At 45.6% G+C, this 22,964-nt stretch overlaps 1 protein-coding gene across 1 annotated transcript in view; it reads right to left on the minus strand.

Annotated features, from left to right (window-relative positions):
* Positions 1 to 8,592, minus strand: part of LOC111941547 (uncharacterized) — a 108,764-nt gene extending 100,172 nt beyond the window's left edge. The window contains exon 1 of the mRNA XM_086868759.1: positions 8,503 to 8,592. The gene's annotated coding sequence lies outside the window, so the exon portion shown is untranslated. The remainder of the gene's footprint in view (positions 1 to 8,502) is intronic.
* Between the last annotated feature and the right edge of the window lie 14,372 nt (positions 8,593 to 22,964).

The raw sequence follows: 22,964 nt of genomic DNA on the forward strand, positions 1-22,964 counted from the left end.
AAGAAAAACAAAACCAAAACCAAGAAACATCAGGAAAAATAACGGTGTTAACCAAAAACACTCTTCCCATTCCGGCTGTCAGGCGAACTTGTAGCGTGACCTCTCGTCCGTGGGAGGAGGGTGTCCTGAAGCGCTGCCGGTTCCTTCTGTCCCTTCTGATCCATCTCTCCGAGTTTGGAAACAGCGCGGGAACGCGGGTAAATCCCCGGCGAGGTTTTAGGGCGCGGGGGCGGCGGGAAGAAGTTTGGGCTGTAGCGCCGGGACGGGAGGTGTGCACTGAGGGAGGGAGAGGTGGAGGAGGGATGGAGGGAGGTGTGCGGGGCGAGGGGACGGCAGGACGGCTCGTCCCCCTGTCTGGGGGGCGTGTGGGGTGCGGCTGAGGGGGGCCGATGTGGCGCTGGCCCCTCACTCGGGTCGGCGACACACGGCACTCCGTGGGGACAGCTGTCAAGGAGGGGAGGGGGCTGCCAGAGGGGGGGAGGCGGGCGGGGGGAGGGCCGACGCTGAAAAATTACTAAATATATGCATACACATATATATACCCTACAGATGCCCCGGCACATGTGTGCATATGTATGCATCCATCCATATATATTTATATAGATTTGGTAACAGGCGTCTGTCGAGCCCGGAGCTCAGCTCCTGGGAGAGGGAAGGCTCTCTGCCATTCCCAGCCCCAGACTTCCGCGGAATGTTTCCGCGGGGAGAGCCCCGCAGCAGCTTGGAGCAGACGGGCATTCCCTGCCGGCACAGCCCTCGGAGACCCGGCGGACAAAAAGAGCTCTGTGAGGATCTAAACGCCAGCCCCGAGAGAACCGAGGGAATTCAGCACGAGTGCCCGGCTGTGCAAAAAAAAAAAAAAAAAAATTGATTTATGAGGCTCGGCACCGCTCCCCCGGTCAGAAATGCACTCACGTTTCCGCTTCCTGGAGAGGGAAGTTTAGTTGAGATGCTTGAAGGGAGAAGCCGTGCGTGAGTATGCGGTGTGCAGCCCTAGGAACAGCTGTGCCAATGTTCACAGAGGTGCTCTGGAACGGCTTATAGAAGGCTGACAAAAGTGTAAATAATGTCAGCGGAAAAGGAGAGAAGCTCTGGTCCTAACAGAGACTACCTCTCGTTTCTGAGCCTCCGGCCGCATCTCACCGTGCTGCCTTGCCGTCTGAAGTTCCCCAGGAACTGAAAGTTCTCCCAAACATCACGACACACGGCAGAGTCTGCAGAAGGAGTGGGGGAAGGGAAAGAGGAGGATTTAACTCTGTAACCTACTCCCCGCCAGCTCGGTGTCTGCAGCGCGCCGAATCCCCGCTCACACCGCGTCTCCTCCCGGTGGAGGGAGAAGGCATCACTTGAGAGCCGTGAGAGCGGCTTGGACTTGCAGATCAGACCGCCGGCCCGAGATGAGGGTCACCCCACTCCTCCGGCCGCCAGCCTACCTTGGCCTCATTTGCTCTCCCCGCGCCCCGCGCCGGGGATGCGCTACAGAGCTGTGCCCGGATGAATGCTGCGCCCTCTGCCGTGCCACTTTTTGGGTGGAGAGGGGGCGATTTTCTTATTGTCTTTTAAAATTGCTTGGGACTTTCTGTTTTCCGCTCGTCTCCTGATGAAAGGGAGCAGAAAATAACGTCCAAATACCCTCACTACTGCATATATATACATACACATATATACAGATATATAACAAAAAATGGAAATAAAAAAGATTTAAAAGGCTGGACGGACTCGGCTATGCTGCAGTGAGGTCGGCTTCCTTTTGGGGCCAAGTGCTGGGCTGGGCAGCGCTGCTCTTGCTGCCAGAGCTTATTCCATGGGGCAGAGCGCGGTGGGGAGCCTGCGCGCCCGCGGAACAGCACGGAGCATCCCCGCGGCCGCGCCCTCGCCCCGAGTCCCCCCAGCCCCGCTTCACGTTCACGGCTTAGCCGAGAGGTCGCGTCTGCTGACGTCAGCTGAAGGCATTCTGCACGTCCGTCTACACTCACACACATTAAGGAAAGTAGGGCACAAAAAGAAGAAGAAGAAAGGAATATGAAAATCCCCCTGCTCGGAGAAGAGACCGCGGATTCCGGGATCGATGGTCCCTATTTGCGGAAGATCCTAATTAGGGGAGGCTCCCCTTTTCTTCCAAATATCATCATAATCGTCAACAAAAAAACATCCCCGAAATAAGCGAAGAGCCCGTTTTGGCGCGGGCGGCCGAGGTGTGTGAGCCGGGATCCACCGTCGCGCCATTCTCTTCTGCTCCTCCTGCTCCTGCTGGCTCCAGCGTGTGTTACTTTTAATACTGATGCATATGTAAGGTATATTTGCACTGTTTTAATTTACTGAAAGTCTCAGCCTATCACTTTTCCTTTACTTCCTCCCTTCTAGCTCTTTAAATATACTTGCCCTTTCCCTCCCCTCCGTCTTCGTATTCTTCCGTGTTTTGGTGAGACTCTGCAGTGTAAATGTCTTTATATCCAGTTTTCTCCATGCTTCTGTTCCGTGTAAGATTATAGATTGTGTAAAGCGCCGGTTTTACAAATCAAGGTGCACGAGATGTTTATTGGACATTAAAAAACGCAGGAGGGTGTAATTACCCTGCTCAGTTATCACACTGCTAACTGGAGACTGGAAGTTTGATTGTCTAATTAACTTCATATTAAGAAAACCAAATTTTAGAAATCACCAACACGCCCTTCCCATTCTGCCCCATTTTAAGGTATAAGACAATATAGATAAGGGGTGTAATGGGGCCTTTTTATATGGACTTAAAAGATTTTATTGCTGTTTTGCGACCTCTAATTGCACTTGTGTCTGCCTTTATTTCAGGAATCGTTTATTTCAAAATCTTTCCTTAAAATATGCAGAGCCATGTACGGAAAGGTTTCCTCGAGGAAGACATTTTGTAGTTTCTGTCTTAGGTGCTGCATTATTAAACGTGTGACAAACAGTTTTTTAACATGTGCATATTTGAATACAGTGCCTAATTCTTAATAAAAAAGGGCTTAGATTTTTTTTTTTTTAAATACTGCTTGTAGTCTCACACCTGCTTTATCCGAAAATTCATAGGCCTTGAATTATGTGACAAACACTATTAGCAACTTTCAGTTTACCTTAACGGGTAATGAGAAGAAAGAAGAGTAGTTTAAATAGTAAAACCAGAAGAGTGCTCTGTTTTTAAAGCCCAGGAATGTTGTTAATAAACGAACAACGCTAGTCCAAAAAAAACCAAACCAAAAACCCAAAACGCCCTTTCATTTTTTTTTTTTTCTCTTTCAAAAGCTCAAGTGCATGAGTGGATAATTACACTATGAATGACTTACCTGAATGGACGTATTGGGCAAAAGTTTGCCCTCCCCAAAGACAGTTAAGCATGTATTTTTTTTTTTTAAATAAAGAGTGGAGTGTCTCTTATTCTGTGCCCGTTTCACCATAAGTATACTTTTATTCTTTGTCTTTTCTTACGTTATTTCGAACGCTACTTCTGGCTTCAGTTTTGCAAGCCCTACTCTGATATATCACCCAGTAAAAAATAGCCACGTGCCTACACGTAAAACGTGTACAAAAATAACACTCTCCCAAAACGGCAATCGACGCGGCCATCCATCAGATTGGCTCTTACCTAACCACGTACAGCAGCAATCCACTAAGGAAGCACCATTTCTACGCATTTTTACCAATAGCTAGTGCCGGGGACTCCCTGCCGCGGGCTCTGCCCGTCCCCCGCCCACGCCTTCTTTTAATGAGCACACGAGGGACTGTCGCTCCCTTGCGGAGCCGCCTTAGCGTGTGCGGAGAGGCAGCCAAAAGTCAGCCTGGCTCTATCCGTCTGTCCGTCTGTCCGTCCGTCCCCGCGGTGCATCCCGCATCGTCCCCCGCACCCCGCGGTGGCTGCGCGGGCCCCGGCGGGCCAGGGGTACCCGGAGCACCCCCGGCGGGATGCGGCGGGTCCGCCTGGCAGCATCCCTCCCCCTCCTCCTTCCTCCCTCTCCTCCTCCTCCCCGCCCCGCGCTACTGCACGGCGACCCCACGAAGCACAGCCGTCCCTTTTGTACAAACCCTGGGGCTGGAGCGGGGGCAGCGCACACCTCCCCCTCCCCGCCTGCTCCTCTGCCGCGGCCACGGGCAGCAGCCGAGAGCTTCGTCTCCCCCCAGACCGCAGACAGCTGACACTCGAGCACAACGGGTGGAACAGGAACAGTAAACACAGCCCCCGCCCCGCCCCAGCCGCCCCGCAGGCTCATTCCCCACTCTCTGCCCAATATCGGATTTACTGCTGAAAACAGGGGTGCCTGTGTTCCGCTGCGCATCCGCGCGGATCATCCAAGGTGATCCAAATGCCACCGTAGTTGGCGATTTCTTGGATTCTCGTCCAAGGATAGATAAATAAATGAATACAAAACGGCGCTAATAATGCTCAGACTTGAGGCGGCTGCTGCAGCGGCTACGGAGATGAGACGGCGTGTTGTCTTGTAAATAATAAATGCCTGAAATAAATCCGTTTCTCCATATTCTCATTCATTTTCCACCATCATCCCTTTTATTCCTCCCCACCAACGCTTTTGACACTTATTCTTCTCTAAACACAATACTCAGCATATTACACTTAAATTTTCTTCCACTTCTCTTCATCCCTGTCTTGTTGTACTCTATGTAAATAATCCGAGCTGCATATTGTTCTTTCTACACATAAGCATAATTTTTTAGAAAAGTGGAGGTGCAGGTACTGTAGGTATAGTAGAAGGTCTTTTATCCCAAATTTGTTTTTTCTTTTTCTTTTCTCTTTCTGTTTTGTTCTTACATATTTTTTGTTTCTCCTGCAAGACTGAAAAATTAAAATGAAAAAATATAGAATGTCAAACAGATAATATTTGGTGAAATAATTGAAGTTTGGCACGACATTTTTTTTTCTTTTCCCGTAAGAGAAAAAAACCCAGAATTTAGAGTTTTCTCCTCTGCATACACGAAAAGAAAAAAAAAAAAAAATCTAATTTTTTACACACAAGCTTCCAATGCGTGTATACCCTCACGGTGTATCTCCTCTGGAAATAATAATAAAAAGCCCATGCCCGTTTTTTTGCGATTAAGAACATATCTCCTTATCAGGGGTACAAAGGCAGAAATCAAGAAGAGCAGCAGAAGAGGGGGCGGAAATTGTGTTTCTTTCATTCGGAATTCATATGATCAGTAAATGCTGAGGTTTCCAGAGGCTGAAGCACAGCAAACTCTCTGTTAGTTGTGTTTTGGCTGGCATGCAGAACGCCAGCTTCAGCTCTAGCCCGGGATGACCGGGCAGAGCAGCTGACCCCGTGCAAGGCATGGTTTTGGCTTCCAGCACGGGCTGAAGAAGAATGAGCCAGGTTTCCTTGATGCCGTTTCTGCTCTTTTATTATAGTTACGTAGTTATCCAGTTAATGCCTAGGTGTAAAATAAGTCATCGGAAAGACAAGGCTTGAAACGCACGGTTATTTCGTTGTTTCCCGTGAATCCGGTCCCTAGCAGCAGAGTGAATGGGTTAATTTTTGGTAGTTTTTCTTGATTGTTTTTTTGTTTGTTTTTGTTGCTGCTGTTGTTGTTTTGTGTCTTCGCCGTCCCACCATTCCCACCCACCCCGTTCCATGGCCTTTTCATGTTTTGATTTGATTTTAAATTCAGTCTGCAGGCGCGAAGCTCATGTTTACCTCCCTCTCCCCGCCCCTTTTGCAACTCCTGGGCAGGCCGGACTCCAGTTGTGAGAGGGGAGAAGCAGGCGGGAAGGAGGAGCAGGGAGGACATCCAGCTCCGTGGGGTCGGCCCAGCGCCCGCGGCTGCCCGGCCCGGCTGCCCCGAGCCCCGCACCCCTCATCCGGCGGGGGACCAGCGCCATCTCCCGGAGCCCGCCCGGTCTCGGTGCACGACCCGCACCGAGCCTCCTTCCAGAGCTCTCCTAATGACACCCCTGGCCGCCGCGTACGGACTCCGCTCCAAAAAAATTTAAAAAGTAATAATTAAAAAAATAAATTAAAAAAAAGAAAAGTAGAGAGAGATACCTAGTGGGAAGAAGGATGCTCTGCAGGTTGAGCATCCCTAGGGTGACAGGCATCACTCTCGGCTTTCTGCCCCGTCTCTACTCCTCCACCATCCTCCCCACAGGGGGTGGGGTGCAGTAATTGTCGCCTCCTTCCCCTCCCCACACCGTGCTTCGCATGTTGTTTTCCGGGATCAAAATACGGTGTCTGTCTGTGTCTTCTCTAGTCTGAAGAGGAGTCAGGCTTACGAAACGCGGGGGGCGGAGCGAGGGGACTGCAATATCTCAGGGAACGACAATATTTTGGTATTCCTCCCTGCAGTATTGAATTTGTACCGGTGTTGCATGGGAAGATCTTCTTCTCGGAAGCTCTTGTCAGCGACCGTAGGAAGCTTTTATCTTCCCCCGATTCTCCCTTCCTCTTTTATGAAAGTAACGAAAACGAAAGTTTTATGTCACAGAAATGCAATTTTTATGCAATTTTTACCACGAATGGAGTGAAGAGCTCTAAACGCAGTAGGCTGTCAGGAAGAAGATGCACTTCCGAGAAGTTAGAGGTTGTGTTTAATTGGATAACCACCCCTCCTTTTTCAGATTTTCTTTTTTTTTCTTTTTTCTTTTTTTTTTTTTTCGGTCTTTTTTCGATTTTGGTAGTTCATTAGCCGAACTTTCTGCAAGACGATGCCTTTCTATAATTGCCTTCCTATTTCTTCTCTTAGGAATCTGTAGTTTTCTCATATCTCAACAGTCTGTGATAGAAGACATAAACGTCTGTGATAGAAAACTTACCCGTCTGTCTCTCACAGGACGTTTCTTCTGCACTTCCAGGAAATGACTTCAGAAAGAAATATAAGGACAGGATATGTTGTGTGTGTTGAGGTTTTGGTGGTTTGTTTTTTTTTTTTAATATTATTTTAATTTTATTTTTTTCCCAGTGGGCGCTCTGGGCTCCTGTACTTAAAATATTTAAATTTAAAAGTAGCTTTGCCGCTAAAGGCAGTTGTAAAATGACGCTTGACATGCCTTCCCCTCGCGTGTTTTATCTGCCGTGCCAACAGGTGCCAGTGATGCACACGGAGGGAAATATACAAAACTCGGCTACATCTCCCAGGTAGTAAAACCCGAGTGTAAATTTCTCCGCTCGTCAATAGGATAAAAATTTTCAGTTGTTTTTCTCAGCATAGGTATCTCAGGCAAAGGACTGAGCATGTTATCTGAGCGCCGCTTTCACTCGCACGGCGGAGAAATAAGGATTAGAAGGAGCGACAGAACCGACGGGCTGCAGAGGTTCTAGGGAAGACGTGGTGGCGGCCTTTGTCCACTTGTCCTTCAGGAAAGGGTGCTGTTCTTCTGTTCTGGTAACACCCGGAACCGCGATGACTATTTTGACACCAGAACGACGGTTCTCGCTCATTTTTGCCCTGTACAACATATCGCTGTCCTCGTCCCACTCCCTCACTGGCGGCACCGCGTCTCCCCACTGCACCGCACCGCGCCGAGGGACGGACGGACAGACGGACAGTGCTGCTGACGCCGGTCCCAGCGCTGCCGGAACCCCCCAGCCGGAACACCAGCATGCTCGTCAAAACCTCGCAGATGGGATGCTTACACGCCTGTTGACAAGGAGGAGGGCTGAGCGGGCAGCCCGTCCCAGCCGCGGGACATCCAGCAGGGCAGACACGCAGATACCCGTGCCCTGACAGCACACAGAACTCCTGTTCCCCATCTTTTCAGTAGCAACAGGGCAATCTAGAAACAGAGGCAGGGCGATGCCAGACCGCTGCTCCTCGGTTGCCGTGCTGTGGGACCTGGGGAGGTCTGGCCACCAGGGCAACACAGTTTTAAAGCGGGATGGAGGGCTGTCACCGTACCTCCCTCGACTCCTACAGGACATCAGAGCCCCCTTTTCACACCCCTGTGCGGGAGAAGACAGAACCGAACCTTGTCCCCTGGCGCAGGCTGTGGCCCATCCTCTCCCAGGACAGACCGTCAGATCGCAGGCGATGACCGGAATGCGCTCACCACCTCGTTCCGACAGCATTGATGCCGATTCCATGCCGGGGGGACACTAGACTGACTGTCCCCGCTCCCTGACCCCCCCGTGCCTGTGCCGTGCGATGCTCAGGGCACACACAGCGCGCTGTGGATCCACCACGGCCCCTCGCTCGTGTGTGTTTAACGGGGCCCACGGGTGAGCCCAAATCAGCAGATCAGCTTTGAAATCCCATAGCTTCCCTTCACGTGAAGCTTCACTTCATTTGTCACTGACGGCAAGAAAGCAGGATGTGAAGGAGAAAAGGGGTGTGTAGGAGGGAATCCCTTCGCCGGGAAGGGATGCCTTCCTGGATCGCCCCCCTCTTTCCGTTCGGCCCGGACCCCAATTTTTTCGGTCCCCCGTTATTTCGGAGGGCAGAGACATGAGAGGGGACGGGGAACGGGAGGGTTTCACACTTTTCCCGCCTGGCAGCTCCGAGCTCCCCCCACCTCTCTCAGCGGGGGCTCCCCATTCCGGCACTCACCGCCTCTGCCTCCGCTCCGCAGCCGCCCGCCGAGCACCATCGTGAGCAGGGCCGTCAGGAGGGGCTTCTCCAGCCCGGTCCCGCTCGGACGGGCGGGAAGAAAGGAAGAGGCAAGGCGGGGAAGGAGGGGCAGGGCTCTGTTGGAGAGAGGAGGGCGGCCACGGAGGCTGCCCCACGCTGGACTGCGGCGTGGCTCACTCCTCCCCTTTGCCCCCGTATTTCCCACCCACTTCCCCCCTCCCCACCCCGAGCCTCCCCCATGCCTTACAGCCGTCGGGAAAACCCCGTCTTTCGAGGGGGCTTTCCTTCAGAACCCCCACCAGGCAGGGCGAGGAGTCGGGGCTTAGCCTGTGGGCTCCAGGGGTACTCGAGATTGGGGCCAGGAGAGGGAGAGGGCAGTCGGGGGCTGCTTACGTCCCACGCCGACAGTGGGGCTGCCGGGGCTCGGGTGCTCGCCTGGGGTGGGCACGGCGCTCCCCTCGCCACGCCTCGCCCCCCGCGCAGCCCCTAGTTATTTACAGTACTGTTCCTGCTGATACAGATGGTAAATTTAAAAGGCCTCTGCAAACGGAGGCCGGCGGCAGGGCTGGAGGGGACAGAGGGCACGGGGAAGAGGATTTTCAGGGACGGTGTGCTGGCGGCCAGCCCTCAGCAGGGCGGTGGGCCCGGGTAGGAGGCTGCTTGCTGCTCGGCGCTGCTGAGGAGCCGGCGGCTCCCGGCGCAATGAGCCGCGCACGGCACACGGGTGTCCGAGGGTCTGGGGTCAGGTATCTCCGACCCCAAGGGTATCTCGGACCCTCCTAAACTTTCACTGCTGCAGATATACCGACGGCCTTTGCAATTCCTGGGCTGGACCTTTATCCGGCCGTATTCTCTCAAAGCTTTACCGAGAAATGTTGGCGTCGGTACCGGGAGGGTGCCCACGGTTGGGACTGCGACATCCGTCACGACTTATGCGCAATTTTCCCGCCAGGATGGTATCATTCTAAGGCTTCTTCCCTCTGTAATGCACATGACGACACAAATGATTTGCCATACAGCTATTTGGTGCAAAGTACATCAACCAGACTGTGGTTTCTGTGGGGTTGTGCAAGTTTTGTTAAACAGAGTGAAAATAAGCCAAGAGTGATATTGGTCAACACATTTCTGGATTGTTTATACCTCCTGTTTATACCTTATGTTTATACCTCATATATATTATACTCCAAAGCACAAAAAAAGTACTGAGTTGTTAATGACACCGAGTTAAACTAGTAAGATTTATAATATATTTAAAACCAGATTTTACTAATATGAAAATAACTATGTCATAAAAAGAAAAAAAAAGGTATTTTAAGTATCATATAAAATGTTCAAAATTGTCTTTAGTTTCTACCGATTATAATTTTATATAAAGTTATTAATATAACTTAAATAGCTAAGGCAGACCACGTTGGAATTCCTATTATTTACATTACCCAAATAAAATCTTTCTAATAATGCTATTCTTTCCAATGAATGCAGAAACATTTTCGTTTTAATTTACTTCTTTTCAAAACAAAGACTAAAACGTATTATGGCTGACTTCATTTCACAATGAGAAAAGTTATCCTTGCTTTAATGTGCCACTACTTGAAGCAGATAAAAACGAAGAAAGACGCTCCTGATTTTGCGTGGGGATTTTTTTTTTTTTTTTTTTTTTTTTTTTTTTGGTAGGAATTCATGAAAATTGCTTTCGTCTTCAGAAATCAGCTAAGCTCTTTCTCGATAGATCAGCTCCAGGCATCAGCTGCTACTGAACTCCCAAGAATTCAAGGGGAATAAAAAGTGGATTGTTAGACAGGAAATCATCAAATTGTGTCTAAAGCCATTGAAATCGGTGGACTGGATTTTTAAACGGTGAGATTTTGGCCCAGTTGTTTAAGTTACAAGAGTGTGTCACTGCTTGTTTTAAAATGTAGCTCTCAAATTTATCTCTTGTTAACTTACCTATAAATATATGTCAGGCAAAGGCAAGGTATTCAGCTTTTTTCAAAGGAATTTAAAGGGATGGGAAATCTGCTGAAGTTAATCTAGTTTATTTCCAAATTCATTAGCGTTCTAGCCATGCAGCTGTACGGAACATAATTATCAGAGAAATAGACTTGCTAAGAGCCCGAAGACATACAACAGAAGATTAAGCACTTAAAATCCTTCTTAATTATTCTCGTCAAGGGAAATGCTTAGTTCTGTTTCCGTCTTTCCTCTAATGGCTTTCTATCCCCAAAATTCTACCCGTGAATAACACACCTGCATTTCTAACCAAAAGAGTAGAACATTCTGAAAACTGTCAGGGCAACGAGAATCGGAATCGGGATGCTCGGTCTGTGGTACTTCCTGGAGTTCGACTTTAAGCAGGTCACACTCGTGCTCCTCTACCCCAGACAAAATCGCTTCAAATGCAGCGTTAGTATTAAATGTAATATTTTTCCTTCAGTTATTTGAACAGCTAAAGGTAGTCTCCAGTCCTGCAGCTGCTACTCAGCCAAAATTTCCCTTACAGGGTGGGGTCACTTTTTCTGGTGGAGAATTGAGAATTTCTCAAAAACGAGGATAGAAAGCTTTCAGTGTTCATTGGAAAAGGCGTCCTTCCCCCTTTTCAAACTCAGAGCAGAATTTTATTATAAAAATGTGCCTAAGTAATAAAACGAGACGTTCTGAACGTGTTTTGGCTTGGCACGTTTTACTTGAAGTGTTTAAAGTAGGATAAGATCTCTCTCCCACTGCAGTCCAACCCAAGCCATCCTACGGTCCTGTGATTCCGTGATTCTACGATCGGGAATCCCCGCCGGGGGGGGGACACAGCTTCCCCATTTTTGTGTGAGTAGTGGGGAAGGAGAGGTGAGCCTGCCCGAACTCAAAAACGAGGTGGGAGTTTCCCTGCTGGGAAGGAACCAATAAGCTCATCCCAATCAGCTATGTGATGAACATAAGGCAGTTTTCCCTGAGCTCCACTGACTCATTTCAGCTGGATCATTACTCCTATTAAAGGAAAACGAGGAGTGACATGAATTGCCTCAGTTACTTTTTTTTTTTTTTTTAATGTATGTTTTCCAGACACGATTAAAGGGAATAATTTTCCCAAAGAACGGTAGAAACAACAGGATGAATTTTCTTCTCCAACCTCCACCCACCTTCAGTTTTTTTTTTAACCCGTATATGAGCAAGTACACTCACTAAAGACCAAGGGGTTGGAGATTATCTTTAAGAAGTGGTTCAACCCATAGTGATCGTGGACCTGGGACCCGTGATCCACCTGCTGGTGGGAATCATCTGCTTGTGGGAGCAAACCTGAAACCATCACGTAGGTGTCCCACCGCACCACAAACCTCTGCGTCTGGGTACTGAGCGTAGGTGTGGTGACAAGGGAGGACTTTGGCCACCAGACTCAGAGCGGCTTTGAGGAAGATTTTCCAGGCACAGTCCCTGACAGGTGAGGAAACACCCTTGTCCTGCGAGGACAGCTTCTGCCCAGACACAAGCTGCGCGCTGTTTCCTTTCTCCTGCTTCCAGAAAAAACAACCTTTTCCTCGTGGAAAGGTTGTCCGAAGCTGGGACGGGAAGGGGAGCAGAAGGCAGGGACACACCTCCCAGAGCAGGGAAAACTCTCTTAGCTGCGGTTTGCCAGGATGCAGCTCCATCCAGAGCAGACTTTGGTGCAGGATGATAGAGACCCCACCTGCTTCCTAGCAGGCCCACCACAGCCAGCGAGCTCCAGCAAGGAAGAACTCCAGCAAGGAAGAACTCCAGCGTTAGGGAAAACCCTTACAAAAACCATATTTCTCCACCCCCATCCCCTCCGGCTGGGTTAATATAGTGTTTTCATCACGATAATTGATTCTGCTTGCTTTTCAAGCCGTCCTGAGCTGATCGATGCCTGCACCTTACCTGTCTAGTGCGGGGGGAGGTACAACAACCTTCTCCCAGGCAACCAACCTCCAAATGGCATATTACACTATACCTGGTGCTATTACCATTATAAATATAATCATTAATAGTCATCATTAGCATTGTCACTAAAAGACGGGTGGAAGAAACCAACCTGCGCAGGTAGAGCGGCGCACTCTCCTCGAAACGGGCGGACAGACGGTAAGACGGACAGGGACGGAGCGAGTGACAGACACCTCCCAGCTCGGTGACAGCCACCGCTCGCCGCCGGTGGGTGCGCGGGGCAGTGCCGGGCCCGGGGCGGTAACAGCGGCGATCCCTCGGGAGCGGGCATCCCTGGGAGCGGGCATCCCTCGGGAGCGGGCATCCCTCGGGAGCGGCGATCCCTCGGGAGCGGGCATCCCCGGGAGCGGGCATCCCCGGGAGCGGGCATCCCCGGGAGAGGGCATCCCTCGGGAGCGGGCATCCCTCGGGAGCGGGCATCCCCGGGAGAGGGCATCCCCGGGAGAGGGCATCCCTGGGAGCGGGCATCCCTCGGGAGCGGGCATCCCCGGGAGAGGGCATCCCTCGGGAGCGGGCATCCCCGGGAGAGGGCATCCCTCGGGAGCGGGCATCCCTCGGGAGAGGGCATCCCTCGGGAGCGGGCATCCCCGGGAGCGGGCGGGGGGATCGGCGGATGCGCTGCGGCGCTGCCGCTCCCTGGCGGCGGCAGGCGGGAGCGCCTCACCCGGCACGCGCCCATCCCGCATCCCCCATCCTTATCCTCGGGTATCCCATATCACCGTCCCCTCTGTCTCGGGCGTGGGGCGGGAAACACGGCAACATCAGAACCGGCAGGAAAAACAGCAATGGGAACGATGAGGGAGAGGGAGCAAGTTCAGCCTCGCCACCGTCCATGTCAGCGCTTTGCAAGGAAACAATAAAATGAAAATCAGAATAAGTCTGAAAATAAAGGAGGCTTTCTTCTTGTAAAGAGGCACATGAAACTTCGGAAAATCACTAGGAAATGAGGCGGTGTGTCTGTGGAGGGTCACTCTGGATCAGCCAGGGCCCAAAGCAAAACATAGAGCAAAAAGGTGAAAATTTGGAAAGGGTAGGGGGAGAATGGTAGGTAAGGGTGGAGAAAATTTGAAGAAAACACGATGGAATGAGACAAAGGAGGGGGTGCTGAGAATGGGTGTGGAGACAGGAGGGCTGCTGAAACAGACATGACACAAAAAGATGAGACCTGAAAACACCTGCAGCATGTAAAAGAATGGTTGTGATTTTTAGTTCGTTTATTTGTTTCCCTTTTTTATTATTTTTTTTTTTGTAGTATATATGTTCAGTGGATTTTCCATTGTGTTTGTTGTTTTTGTTTTCATTTTAATTTTTTAAATTTATCTATTTGTGTATTGAAATTTTATTTTAATAATTTCATTTTGTTCTCTGATAGGGGCATGAAGTGGTTCTGTCAGCTGGGGCAGATGCTTTCTGGTCCTCCCTACCCCGAGCTGCACATCCCCGTGGAGGTTTTGCTGGTGTCTAGAGAAAGAGATGAGGTTAGTAGGATTGAGTCTGTATAAGGGAAAACTTCCTTTGGGAAGCACAACTTGAGGGAAAAGTTCTCACCAGCCCTCCCTTTATTCTCTGCTCACCAGTTCTCAGAAAGCACAAGGAGAATTAACCCTCAAAGGGAAATTCACGTTTATTAATGAACATTATCTTTCTTGTGCCTAACAGACAGAGTGCTCAGTGACAGAGTTTTGCTGCTACTGAGAATAAAATGAAAACTTTGGGAGATTGGCAGAAATCTGCTGTTTAAGGTACCAGCTGACCATTTCTAAACTGTTTTCACTGGGGCTATGATGAAGAATCCGGGTCTTATTTTTGCTGGGAGACCCTGCTTTTCAGACTGCCCTTTGCTTTGCTTGTGATTACTCATACTGAATGTGAAATAATTAGGTTTTCTTCCTTAAAATATTATGGGGTTTTATTTTGAATAAATTTTCAGACGACCCTATAAACACGAAACACATTTTATCTGGTGTTCAGCAACCAGTATTCAAAAGGCAAATGCAATGACAATAGATCTCTAATTACTTGTAGATAAAATAACCTTTCACTTGTCTAAGAATTGCTGTAATTAAGATTATTTTCTGGACCAAGCTTCTATGTGCTCCCAGAGATGCATACAACAGTCCTCCTCTGTGACTTTATATTTGATAATCGTTACATACAATGGTTAGATGCTCAATTCCTTCTCCTCAACTCTACCTAAATGCCTATCATATAATTCTGGCAAACAGAAAAGAGACAGTTAATAAAATAGAATTCAAAATCTGTTCTCCCTTGGACACTTTTGAGAGAACAAGATCAAAATGGATGGAAGTAACATGCACATTTTTTCCCTGTTGTGTCCAGAGAAATAGAAGTAAATGTTAGGTGTTAGATATCAAAAGACATTATTAAGGCAGGAGCTTCCTCTCCTCCCTCCATTCTTAGATCTAGTTTTTAGGATCCCCATATATTTCCATATATTTATAATTTCCTTACAAAACAGACTCTAGACTCTGCTGCAGACATTCACTTTCTCAGCTGGAATCACTGCAGCATATAACACCACAGTTGTTTTTGTAAGCATTAGTCACATACCAAATAAATTGATATATTGATATATTACATGTCTCAATAATATTGATATATTACAGGCATAAATATGAAATACCAAAATTAAATTCATACTTCTTTTTCTTTCCATTCACTTCATTACACATCCTTTGGACTATATGTCTTTTAAAATGTTGAGCAATTCTGAGATTACACAATTTTTAAAAATAATGTAGAACTCAAATGTATTCAGGTTTGCTGTCCTGTACTGATGTCATGTTACAATTCCAGTGGCATTTTGTCACCCTGAAAACTTCACTTTCTGACTTGGAGGTATCTCATGAAATCAACTCTTCTCTTAATGTCGTGAAGGTTCTTGACCTGGGGCATAGGAAATTAGAAGACATCCAGTAAATTTTTCCAAAAGCAAAAGAGGAGCACCATACCTAGTAATAGAATGCACAACACTGGACTGGAATTGAGAAGCACAGACGGACCATAAATGTAATGATTTCAATGTTAATACATGCATTTTGCAAACATTTACGAGATTAAAAAAAATATTAAGCACATCCTTAAAAATTCAGTTATTTTGTGATTTTGTGAAGTGGATGAAAGCAGCAGTTTATTCCTGTGTTTATCTCAGTGAGAGAGTGAGGGCACTCAGTTCAGTCAGACTCAGAACACCTTATTTCAGAAGTGAAGAGATGAATACTTTTGTTGATGGAATTAGCTTAGGTGGAAGAAGGAACTATTTTAAACACGAGTAAAATTATGGTATTTTTTCTATTCCCTGATCCTTGATACAGTTCATATTGCCAAATATTTGGTAGGCCAGAAAGCAGTAAGTATTCCCTCCTTGTAGTTTAACTGAGAATTTCAATAAATGTTACATTTTTGGTTGCATTGGATAGAATAATATCTATCATTTTCCAGAAGAAAATAATACAAACAAGTGTTTGCCTTTTAGAAAATATAATAATGTATTTTTTTCTTTCAAAACCCATTTTTGACAACAAAAAAATCCTTCTAATTTCCTAAAAGTGGCTACTTGTCTGCCTTACTTGCCCCAAAACACAAATCACCTTTTAAAACTGGAAGAATGTGATTAAAAAAGCAACAGTGAGAAAAACACAAGTCTACTTGCATTCTGTGCTCTCAAATGGGAAAGAGCAGACAGTCAAACAGTTGTGATATTATTAGGAATTGCCCCCAAAAAAGTAATTGAAATGCTGCAGTAAAGACAGCACTTCTGGAAGAGAGTGCTGAGTTAAACAAGTCATTTTGTTACTTATCTAGTGAAAGAACAAATGAAGAAAACTTACCCTTTGTACAGATATTTTCACAGTAATACACATTTCCTGCTACACATACTGTCCCTATGGCCTGACCTCACTGTTTTAAAATGAGACTAGCATGAAGGATGGAGCTGTTCAGGCATTCTTGAAGAGTCCTTAATTTCTGCTTTGAATAGTTTCATTCTCGGCCACAGGAATTTTTATTTCTTGGCAACAGGACAGTGTTCATCCCTTCACTCATGAAATTTAACACTGTTACATGATGTGTCCATGTGTGTCATTTGGAGGGACAGAATGGCAGGGCTTGGTTTGTCCCTGACATTTTTGGGGATTTTGGCAATGATGGTAATTACAAGGAAGGGTGGTTCAGAGACTCCACAGACTGAGCTGTGGGACTTGATTCCCTTCAGCAACAGAAATAAACTATTCAGTCAAGTATGTATCTTCCCTAATACCTCACCATTACCACTCCATCTGTGACATGTGAGATCTCGGTTTGCTTGCAAACCCTCTCTACTGTGCTGCCAAAAGGGGGATGCAGTGTATGGCAACCCTTCTTTCCCTCCAGTGTGCGTTTGCCTTGTCCACTCTTTTCGTGGCACTATTGGTTGGGTTTTTGTATAAAAACTGTTGAAATTTCCCTGTGAAACTTTTCTTCCCTCAGTTTATTGTGCTGGTGACAAAAGCAGCTTCTCAATACTTCCCACCATATTGTAGCCATGCAATAGCAACAGCAGCAACCCTTCCTGCTCAATTGTCCAAACATTGATTCTCACATTTTCTACTGCTAGGTAAATATATCACATGTTCAGCATGTGGGATTTCTTTCCTGCTGCCCACAGCTTGTCTGGATGGCAGTGGTTATGCAGCTTTTGTGTCTCAAAAAGATGACAAGCATCTGTCCTTTGATCACCCTTCTGTCCTCTTACATGAAGTACTGGGTTTCTTTGACGAGCTGGTCACTGTCTCCCTCTTCGCTTTCACCAATCCCAACTAATTAAGTCTACATTCATCTTGTCTGCTCTGCTTTTGGGATCGTCTTTATTGTCTATTGTGTCAACAAAGATGCACCAAAAAATCTCACTCATGATACATTTTGAAATGAGTAGTTTTAGGGCAGCATCATATTCTGTGTGACCAAAAATTGATGCTTTTTTTTGGAAAGCTATTCAAATTTACACATAGGTTTTTCGTATCTTTTCAGTCTCAGAAAGAGGATGGCATTGGCTGCAAATGGGAGGAAGGTGGATATTACAAAACTGTGTGATTTTCCTGTGATAATTTTTAAAATTATATTAGCTGCATTATTGATGCTAGTCAGGACCATTTGTCAGCAAGGTCTTAAGGACTTGTAGATGAAAATTACTTTACATTTCTTAAAAGGCATATATTACTGCCAGTAACAACCCCTTTTCTACTCAACAGAAGTACCAAGAGCAGTCATGAATCACTCATCATAAAGTTTCTGTCTCTATGTATAGTCCTAATTTTTTGTTATGACATCAAGTTACACAGGAAAAATTAAATAATTGATTATTAATCTGACACAGCACAGCACAGTGAAGGACTGCAGCATTGTCAGCACAAGGGGTACCAAGTAACAGTTTTATGGAAAATTAGTTTATTAAAAAAAAAAAAAAAAGATTTTTTTAATAAGATATCTGGGTTGACTGACAGGAGTAACAGTGTAGTTCTGCACAGGGCAGTTTAATTTAGCAGTGCCTGACAGTCTGACTGAAGACTATCAGATTATCAATACAACATGTGTTGTAACTACTTAGGAACTGGTCAACCAGTTGACCTCAAAAATTGGTGTCAGTGGAAAAACTCTCAAATGAAGTGTTTTCCTGACAGGAGTCTTATAGCTCAGTTGATGGCTCTGTCCTTTCCAATATTTTATTAACTATTTAAAACTAAACAAAACACCCTACAACTGGCAACTGCAGATTGTTCGTACAAGAGAGAAATAACGTTAGTTATATGGAAGTCACAGAGTGTATTCTGTATTTGACTTGTGTCAGTCAAAGCATTTTCTAGCACATGCAAGTCAAATGTGAAGTCATGCTTTATGGGTCAGTGATTGCCACCAGCCACCAGCAGAGTGGAACTTCTTTTGAAAAACAATAATCTTGTTGAGCATCTACATCTGGCTACTTCCCATCTTGAGGCTATCAGAAAAAAATCCCCAAACCATAACTCCTTGTTCTCAAAAGGTGATGTGCAAAAAGATTATTCTGCATTTCTGTACAGCTCAGGAACAGTATGTCATATGAGGACATTCCTTCATGAAGATGTTCACACATTCTCAAATCCATTTTCAAAAATAGAAGCTGAAAAATTGGAGACCACATCATTTGTTTGAATGCTGGGGAAAACAAAAGTCTAAAACCAGTGCATATTAAACAACAACAACAACAAAAACAACAACAACAAGAAGTCTTGGCTATATAACAAGAGTAGTTTTGCCAGCTGTAGAGCACTGAAGGGGTCTTCTGTGAGGGAAGTATTTGTGTTTGTCAAAAGCAGGCACAAATCTTTGATGGACAGAGCTTGTCACAAGTACAAGGGAAGTGAAGCACTTAAACCTTGTTATCCTGCCTCAAAGGTGTTTTTTGGCACATGAGTGGGGTCAGTGCAGGGTGACATGAAAATCTACTTCTCACAAGGCACAAAAAGTCAGCTGAGATGATCTCAGATTTTATCTGTTTTTCTAATCTGAAGGAGATCACTTAAACCATCTTACTTTAAAAAAACTGAGGTTATTCCCTGTAGGTACTCAATAATCACTGGAGGGAGACAAAGTCCTCTCTGAGAGCATTTAAGGACTGTTTTCAGATTGAGCATTTTTTGTTACAGCTGAACAGCATGTCCAGAAAGAGAACTGTTTCCTGATACTGTTAACAAGGCAGGGGTAACACAGTGCTGATTTGTGTACACTGCTGCTCAGCAGCTGGAGCCACCTAAAAAGTGTTTATGCAGGCAGGGAATGGGACAGAATATCCCAAAAGTGCTGTCCCAAGTGTCTCAGGAAGCAGTCTCCAGGAAAAGGATAGACCAGGAGCAGGTGGTATTTCAGGTGCAGTGTCTGCACAGACACAAAGATGGTGTAATTAAAATTAATTAAATAATTAATAAAAGACTAAGCTTTGCTCTGAAACAGACCTCATTATACAACATCAGTTTCTGAGTCAGGAGTGTCAGACAACCAGACTGTGAAGATTCAGTTTCATGTGTTTCTGTTGCTTGGGAGAAGTGGTTTTCTGCTGCAGACAATAGGAGACAAAGGGGAACAAAAGCTGATAGCACAGTCAGAATCTAACTTCTCTTCATGAAAAATGAGGAAGTAAAACTCTGTTCATGAAGAAGCAAAAATTCCAGCTGCCAAACCATGTGCACCTTTATACAGCTAAGAAAATCAACACATGGATACATTCACTGACAAAAATTCCTATGTTTCCATGTTACAGGCAGTCCACAGTCTGGGACAAGTGCCTTGGGTTGCCTGATGACTGCTCCAGTGCCAGCAACAGGACCTGGTGGAAGTACTGTCCATGGCTACATTTGATAAGCCACATAGTAAATAAGTGACCTGGCAAGACCAGCTCCCATCCTGCTCTATCTGAAGATGTTAAAAGTTGGTGGTAGTAGAAAAGAGTCCCTCCTTTGGGCTTCCACTAGACCTTCTCCCTCAAGATCTCTTGTCAATATATGCTACCACTTTCTGAAATTGGACATATTTGAATAGAAGAGTATTGTCATCTTTTTTTAAACCTTCACTCTCTTTTCTTCATCTTTATTGACATCTCTCTGGGTGACATGGGCTTCCCAACTCAGACTCATTTTTCAGTGTCACCTCTATCTATATTTTTTTTGTAGAAACTTGTCAGATCATGTCACCTCTCTCTGCATATCAGAGGACAGAGTAAAAAAGCCACTGCAGCACCTGTAATCCAAAATAGTTTTGGGCTGTGTCCTAGTTTAGCCCAGAGTAAATACAGGCAGAAATATGCTCCCAGGTTTGGCTTACAGAGATGGCAATTCAGGTTGTTAGCTGATTGTTCTATTTCATGACCTAAAGTAATACAATCAGGTGGACATCCTGAACATCCCCAAAACATCTCTGAATAAGGCTTTTCTCTGTAGCCAGCTTGCTTTGGTATAGATTGTCTGGTGACTTATCTTAAAAACATGCTCACAAACACTGAGGCAGTAAAAGAATAGAGAATGATGACAAACTTTCACCTGCTACTGACTTTGCACAAAGGTGGGTTTTTTATTAGGCTCATAAAGGTTTAAGTTCCATTATTGTGTATCATAAATTATACCTTTAACTATAACACAATTATATACTTAAGCAAAACTTCACACTTAATTTGTCTTATTTTATCTTAGTAAATTATGGAAAATATTCATCATGTAGTGTTTAACTGCAAACCCACATATAATTAAGAGTGATTATCAGAGTTTCTTCAAATATAGATATAGATTTATATATATCTCTCTATATATATATTTGAATATAGATTCAAATTATTCAAAGATAATGTCATCTCATAAAAAACATCAAAACAGCAGTTTACATCTCTGCATTCAGAGATTTGAGGTCAGAAAGAACCATTTGTATGACACAGTCAGATGTCTTTGCTTCCAAGATGTAGAACGAAGATAACATGAGCTACATTTTTACCAAACCCTTGTGAGCTGAGACCAGCAAAGCCACACTAGCAGTTTCTATAGCTGCTCTATCTGATGGGAGCTGCTGCCGCATGTCTGTCAAAACACAGTTGTTAACACAGCCACAGAGCTATTAACACAGTTATTAACACAGAGGGAAGACTGCTTGGTTGATCGCACAAACAACGGATTTGTGTCATGAGACCTGTCCTTGTATTCCCAATTTTGATAAGTATCTGCTCCTGTAGAATGAGAGGGGCTCCTGCTGCTCACGTGGAGCTGGGAATGGGAGCGCTGAGGGGTGCAAGTTTAAGTTCCCACCAAGAGGAGGATGCAAAAATCACTTTTATCATGTTTGCCAGTTTTTACTTTGTGAAACCCATGCACCAGGAGCAGGGATTAGCAGAGAAAAGGACAGATCCTGTGTTCAGAGCACAGCTTGGACTAGTGGGAGTCTGTGCAGCAAGACTGGCAGATGCATGAGGGAGATGCCTGGGTGCTGCTGGGCAAAGCACGTTTTGTCTGCCCACAGCAGTGTTCAGGCAGCTCCTGATGTCACTGATAAACTGCGGGGAAGTGCCTTTGAACATAAAGGTCCTACTCCAAAGTCCATTGAAGGCAACTAGGGCCCTTCCAACACCTTCTATGAACTTCATCTTGAAACATACACTGCAGATATGCCTGGTCAGTTCAATCAAACTGGTTATAAAGCTGTGCAGGGGTGTCTTGATGAAATGCTTATATCAGGCTTGAGTTTCACCTTTCTTTGTGAAACTGGATTGTCAGTTACACAAGTGGTGCCAGGTCATCAGTCTCTGGGCACCTCCACAGACATAGAAAAAATTCCACCATCAGACAGCTTATTCTATCTCAGCATGCAAGCAAGGGTAAGCCTTTCATCCTCCCTCACCAAGAACATTGTATGTCCCCATTTGTCTTTTGTTTAGAGATTTGCAGTTGAAAAGGTCTTGAATCAATCAGAAGTATCTTTGAGGAGAAAACGGAGAAGTAGAAGGAACAGCTTGCCCATCAGGATTTCCAGAATTTGTATTCCTTTAAATTTAAATGGTAATTAAATGGTAATTTAATGGAAAGATTTCCTAGAAAACTTTCTAGGTATCTAACATATAGTTAATACCAAGTCCTCTGATCTGAAAATATCTTACTCTAATTTACAAAAGGTTTGTTGCATATCCTACATCACTTCAGGAAGAATTTTTGCTCTCCAAAGAAACATTAATGAACAGATATATTTTGCAACATGCCCAGAAGAGCAACAGGCCCAACTCAGACACATTACACAATAGAGATTAGGTGTATTGGTGCAACCTTAGCTTCAGAGTGACACCTATGAGCTGTGGCCTGGCACAGCTTTGAAGACTCACAGTCTTTTAACAAACTTTTAACAAACTTTTAAAACTGTTTCTGTCTTCTTGTTCATCTACTTACTAACTCTGTAATTCACATTATCATTTTAGGTTCCTAGTATTCATAAAGAGTTACTCTGGAATTATCAGAATGCTACCTGTGACTCCATTGCCTGAGTACTTGAATGAGTAAAGTGAGTTGCTTTTACTTCTTTGGGCAATGTGAGGACAGCGTGAGATTTTTCCACATATTGTAGCCACAGAAAAGAGTTTTACACTGTAAATTAAGCCAAATCCTGCTTTAACTGTACTCTGGTATGAAACAGCATTAATCTCATTGGAATTAAGTTACCCAGAAATGAGGCTGAGCCAAGGTGCTGCTGTGCAAGGGCTGTGTGTCCATCTCTGGCTATTTGCATTTATTGGCTAAACCCAGTATAGTGAGAAAAGGGGTGGGACCACTTACTGATAGAGAGCATGGCTGGACCTGTTTTCCAGAAACCAGGAACTCTAGGGAGGCAGTGGTGAAGCAAGAGGTTTCTTTAAAGAAACTTGATGTGGTCCAATAAGTAGAAGAGGCTTTTAAAATGTTGTTAACAATAACAATAACAATAACAATAACAATAAC

Source organism: Cyanistes caeruleus, chromosome Z, assembly GCF_971803275.1.
Source record: "Cyanistes caeruleus chromosome Z, bCyaCae1.hap1.1, whole genome shotgun sequence".
Lineage (NCBI taxonomy): Eukaryota > Metazoa > Chordata > Aves > Passeriformes > Paridae > Cyanistes > Cyanistes caeruleus.